The following is a 6,000-nucleotide window of genomic DNA, read 5'->3' as shown; positions in this document are numbered from 1 at the left end:
GTGGAGGTGTGGCGGTGGTCTGCACATGTGGTTGGTTAGCGACTCTCGCGGGTGGTGTCATCGCGGTGGTGGAGCGGAGTGTCTGTGATGGTAAGCCCGGCGCAATGACATGTTGGGGTTCACCCTTCTGGGGAGTGGTAACAGGATTGAGACAGACTCTTGGAGCGGCGATGGGTTGGGTACCAGACATTAAGTATTTCGGTACGATTGGCATAACACTTGGCATAACGCTTGGCAGCATGCCACTTTTGCCAGTCGTAGTGGGAGTTGTCATGCTGAAAGGCGTAAAACGTCGCAGGAACTTACGATTCCGGAGAGTGATTCTTCCGGAGCCATCCACCTTGACAACGTATTGATCGAATTGTTTTACCTCAATCACGGTTCCGGTCCGGTCCCATTTTCGTGGTTCCAGGCCGGTCTGGTTCTGGATCCGGACATGGTCCCCGACGGCCAGTGGAGGTAGTTTTGTCGTGTGTTCAGAGAGTCTTTCGATCTCCCTGGCATGCCGAATGCGCAAAGCTTCCTCACGATTGTTGCGTGTTTCCCGCCAGGTGTCCGATGGCAAGTATCTGCCTGGGATGATGGGTATGAAGTCCTTGACTGGCCTCTTGAAGATGATCATGGCTGGAGACAACCTAGTGTCCTGATCCGGTGCATTCCGGTACTGGAGTATTGCACGTTGGAACCGATCAGTGTCTAGTTCACCATTGGAACCAGTGTTATCGGTGATCATTCTTTTCGATGTTTTGACTGCGATCTCGGCACGACAGTTGCTGTGTGGGAAGGCAGTGGATGACAACCGATGGTTAACGCCCCACCGACGCAAGAAGTCTTGGGTGTCATGTGCCGTGAATTCTGGCCCACCGTCAGATGCCAATTCGTCGGGGATACCATAAGTGGCGAAGTTCGACCGCAGACATTTCACTAGGCCTTGTGCCCCGCCAGTTGTTAGCTGAATGATTGGCCAATTAGAGTAACGATCAACGGTGACCAAATAACTCCGACCCTTGTGATGAAAGTAATCTGAACAAACGTACTGGAAAGGGTAGGCAGGTTCAGCTGAGGCTGTAGGTGGAGCGCTTGGTTGCGATGGGGCCATCCGATTGCAGTGTGAGCAGCGATTGCGCATCTCATGAATCTAGGGAGTGATTCCAGGCCAAAAGATCGAGCTGCTGGCCCGGGTGGTCATAGCCGTGACTCCTTGGTGAGCAGCATGAAGATTCTCAAGGACAAGCTTCCGTAGCTTCGGTGGGATGATAATCCTCCCCTTGTAGACCACTATGCCATCAATAGTGTAGAGGTGTTCACGGAAGGGAAAGTATTCCAAAATGGACACAGGGAAATCGTCCCGACTGGCAGGTAGACCCTGCTCAATAGAATTGAGTAACTGCAGCATCTGAGTGTCACTTGCTGTTTCGTCCCGAACATCGTCCCAAATGACGGACCGCACAGAATCGAGCGTCTTGATGGCTGCCATAGAAATAGCCATTTCCATGCCAGTGTCGTCATCTGTGGTCCACAGCCCAGTCAAGGTGTGCTGTCTTAGTGTAGTCGGCGTGGCCACATCCATAATGGAGGAAATGTCATCCACCAGTGGCAGTCGTTCCGATGGTCTGGCACCCGACGGATGTCGTGAAATCGCATCTGGTACGCAGTGTCGTTTTCCCGGGATGTGGATAATTCGGAAACGATATGCTAGAGTCCTTTCTTTCAAGTTGGCAAGCCGCGTGTTATGGATGTCCTCTAATCGTCTGTCGCCAAGAAGCTTGATTAAGGGCTTGTGATCGACGGCAATAATCAGGTTCTTGCATCCCAACACAAAATACTTTACTTTTTCCAGGCTGTCCGCCACTGCTAGAGCTTCACCCTCTATCGGAGCATAGCGCGACTCCGCTGCATGGGTGAAGCGGCCTCCAGCAAGGGTGATTTTCCAGCCATCGGGGCAGCACTGTGGGGTTTCACCACGGCATCTGCAGTGTTTTTGGAGGAGCCAGAAGCCAATCCCATCCTTCGACCAGTCAGTTGCGAGACATGTTGTCCGTTCCTTGTCAAAGATCCGGACCCCATTTGCGACTTCAGATATGATGAGTCGTTTTGATTCTTCGAATAGGGATTGTAGTGTTGCATCCCAGTAGAAGGGGGTGGATGGTTTTAGGAGGTCCAGAAAAGGTCACATCCTCTCGGTCATGCTGAAGCAGTATGTTACCTGATTGACTAGCCCAAACCAGGAGCGAATGTCAGTAATTGTTTTTGGTGTGGGGAAGTCCTGTATCGCTTGGAGATACCTTTGGCATGGTCGTACACTGTCCATGGTGATCTCGAATCCAGCGAATTCGACCGTGTCCTGACCAAAATGGAATTTCGTCGGATTTTGCGTAATACCATTACGGCCGCACAGGTCGAGCCAGTTGCATGTCTGAAAAAAGCTCTCTTCCAATGTGTCGCTCCACATGATGGTATCATCAATACATTTGGACTTGTTTTTGAAGTCCGATACAATTTCGTCAAATCGTCTGGAGTATCCATCACCTGAAGCGATGTAACCTTGGGGAGTGGTGCAGTAACGGTATCGGCCCCATGGTGTGATGAACGTTGTCAGATGGCGGTCACATTCTCTGATTGGAACGCTGTGATAGCCATTCCAGGTGTCTGTTACCGTCTTTTTGGTGTTATGTGGCACCGCCATTGCTTGATGGAAGGGTGACTGGGTGTGGTGGGTCTCACGTGTGCAGTGCGCATTCAGTGGTTGCAGATCAACTGTCCTCCATGGGGTCCCATCCTTCTTTGGACAGACGACCATTCTGCTGCACCATGTCACTGGTTCACCAATTGGCACCAGTTCCAGAACCCCTAACCTGATGTCGCGATCGATACCAGCCTTGACTTCTGCCTGCCAGTGTAAGGGGACAGGCACTGGGGTGTGCACCGCTTTTGGTGTTGCCTCGGGGTCAACCATCAGTGTGAGAGGCGGACCTTCCATGTGGGGTAGTGGCTGGTGTTCGCAGACATTGAATGTGCTGCTTTTGTAGTACTCCAGTAGCCATTTCTCCAGCCTCTCTCGGTTCTCGTCAGTGGCCGGAAATGGGATAGATGTAGGCAGTGTAGGGGGAAGCGATCTTTCCGGGCAGTTACAATTTGCATCGATAACTGCTGCCACTGCAGCACCAACTGTGTTGGATTCGCCAATGGTTGGGAAGCTACTAGACACGAGGCCTAGATCGACGCATGCTTCACGACTGAGATACATGTTCCGTGTGTCAGGTGAGATGTAGCAGATTTGTCGGGTTTCAATAATGTCGCCATTGGCTGTGCGACCAGACAGGTGTAGGAGCATGGCGCCGATAATCCGGACCCTTCCACTGTTAACAGCATTCATCTTCAGGTTGACAGGTAACAGGTCTTCATTACGCAGCCCGAGTTTGTGGAAAATATTAAGTCCTGTGAGGCAGCTTTGACAGCCAGTGTCGGCCATGGCCTGGAGCCTGGCCGATTTTGGTCGGGATGACAGTGGCTGGCCGAAATGGTCATAAGCTTCCTTATCGATCCGTGCTATGAGTTTTATGTACGGCTGTGGTTGAGACTTCTTCTTGGTCCAGCCAGAGAGGTGGTCAAATATATGGTGGTCGAGGTGTAGTGGAGTTGACAAGGTGGCCATGGCCCTTTTAATTTGCGGCTTCCAAATGGCCATTTCTCGTTCCGTGACAGAGCAGAGGAGATCGTGGACCTGGCTGCTTTCTTCCACATCATGAGCATCCATTGATTTGTCCGTAGGTTTGTTGTCCGCCTTTTTCGTCCCTCCCCGGCAGACATGTGCAAAATGGCCGCGAGTGGCGCATTTACTGCATGTTTTCCCGTAGGCATTGCAGAATTGACGCCTTTGGTCGATGTTCGGCTGTTTGCCATGACCAGTTTTGCCGCAATAACTACAAATGGCCGCCTGCTTGTCGGTAGTGATCAGGGCTCTTTTGTTCTTCCAGTTTTTGTATTGGCTTGCGCCATGAGCGCCTTCACTATCGAGCAAGGCATTCTGGGAACGTTTCCCTGCTTCCTTGGCCTCAACGAAAATGAGAACTTCCTCCAAGCTCATGTTCTGATTTTGATCGCCGAGAATGTCCTGTTGTATATCTTGATCGGCGAGTCCCCGACATAGGACATCGCGAACCATGTCCTTGGTGTAGTCGACATCAGTAGAGGGATTGCATGAGCATACAACAGAAAACTTGCAGATCTCAGCTTGACCAGCCAGACGGGCTGCGTAGGTACGAATTGGTTCTTCTCGGTCCTGTCGCATGTTGTGGACGTTGACGCGGGACACCATGGTATTCTCCTCTCGGACAGCAAGGGACCGAATGGCTTGTAGTATAGCTGCCTCGTCCTTGATTTCAATGCGTGGGTTGCTGCGGTGGAGGTCACGTCGTAGGTTAGCATCACAACATTCAAGGAGTTGAACGCGAACATCATTGCCGATTATCTGGGTCGCTGCCTTGTAACCATCCCATCTTCTGGTGAAATATTGCCAATCTTCGCTGGTACCGCCGGTTTGGATACGAGGACGGCTGACTTTGTCCGGTTTGGCTGGTGCAATGGACGTGTGAGTCATGGCGTGGATGGAGAGCTGGATAGCAGCAACGACATTGTCGGTGCTGTCAGTAACGTAGACACAGCTCGGGAAGGGGCAGACTGCAGCAGGTATCTTCAGATGAGTTGATTGTTCATAAACAAGAATGTGTGGCGGACACAAAAGCCCACTGGCGTGGTGACATCATTCCACGCACGAAGTGGGCGGTGGCCACGCCCGAGGGGTCGGCGTGGCCTCATGATATACACCGGGCGACCAGCCCGGAGGTGTTACACTGTTACAGTGTAGTCTTACAATAAAGACATTTATATGTTACCGCTTGTCCGCTTCCTCCTTGCTCACAAGCAGCGCGCGTAACGCCGCGCTTTACTGGTGACCCTCGACGTTGGATCTGCCGGAGCGATCCTTCCACACGCGACGCCATCACCATGGCCGCCTTCGTCAAACTTCCGGAATTTTGGGAGGCTCAGGCCGAAGTCTGGTTCGTCCAGGCCGAAGCCCAATTTCAGCTTCGGCGCCTCACCAACGACGACCTGCGCTACTGCCATGTCGTCGCCTCCCTCGGGCCCGGCACGGCCGCTCGAGTTGTGTCCGTCCTTCGCCACCCACCGGACGGCCACAAGTACGAGGCACTCAAGCGGCTACTCCTAGCCACGTTCGGCCTCACGGACGACGCACGGGCCGATCGCCTCCTGGATCTCCCCGAGCTCGGTGAGACGCGCCCGTCGGTCCGAATGGACCATATGCTGTCACTGTTGGGCGACGAAGCCCCCGGTTCGCTATTCCGGGCGCTTTTCCGTCGCCAACTTCCAGCGCAGGTTCGCCTCGCGTTGGCCGGGACCGGGCTAACGGAACCCCGAGCATTGGCGGCCGAGGCGGACAAGTACTTCGCCGCTTCGGACACGCGGGCGAGCGTTGGCGTGGCCGTCACGGCCTTCGACGCTGATGTTCCACAGCATCATCTTCTACAGCACGCTGATGTTCCACAGCATCATCTTCTGCAGCACGCTGATGTTCCACAGCATCATCTTCTACAGCACGCTGATGTTCCACAGCATCATCTTCTACAGCACGCTGTGGTTCAGCAGCATGCTGATACGCACCTCGTGAACGCCGCCACGCCCCGCCCACCGCCGCGGCGAAAACCGCCACCGCGGGGAAACCCGTCGACTCCACCGGCCTGGCGGAGCCAGCCGCGCTCCTCCAGCTCCACCACCTGGTGCTGGTTCCACGCCAAGTTCGGCCACGAAGCTCGGCGGTGTCATCCGCCGTGCTCCTTCAACGGGTCGGGAAACGCCCGGGCCGGCGCTCAATTGTGGCGATGAGCGCCGGCCGTTCGAGCAGCCTGCTGTTCATAACGGACACCTTCTCCGGGCGCCGTTACCTGTGCGACACGGGAGCACAGGTGAGTGTCATTCCCG

Source organism: Myxine glutinosa, chromosome 14 (assembly GCF_964187855.1).
Source record: "Myxine glutinosa chromosome 14, kmMyxGlut1.1, whole genome shotgun sequence".
Taxonomy (NCBI): Eukaryota; Metazoa; Chordata; class Myxini; order Myxiniformes; family Myxinidae; genus Myxine; species Myxine glutinosa.
Note: the sequence above shows the minus strand (reverse complement) of the source record.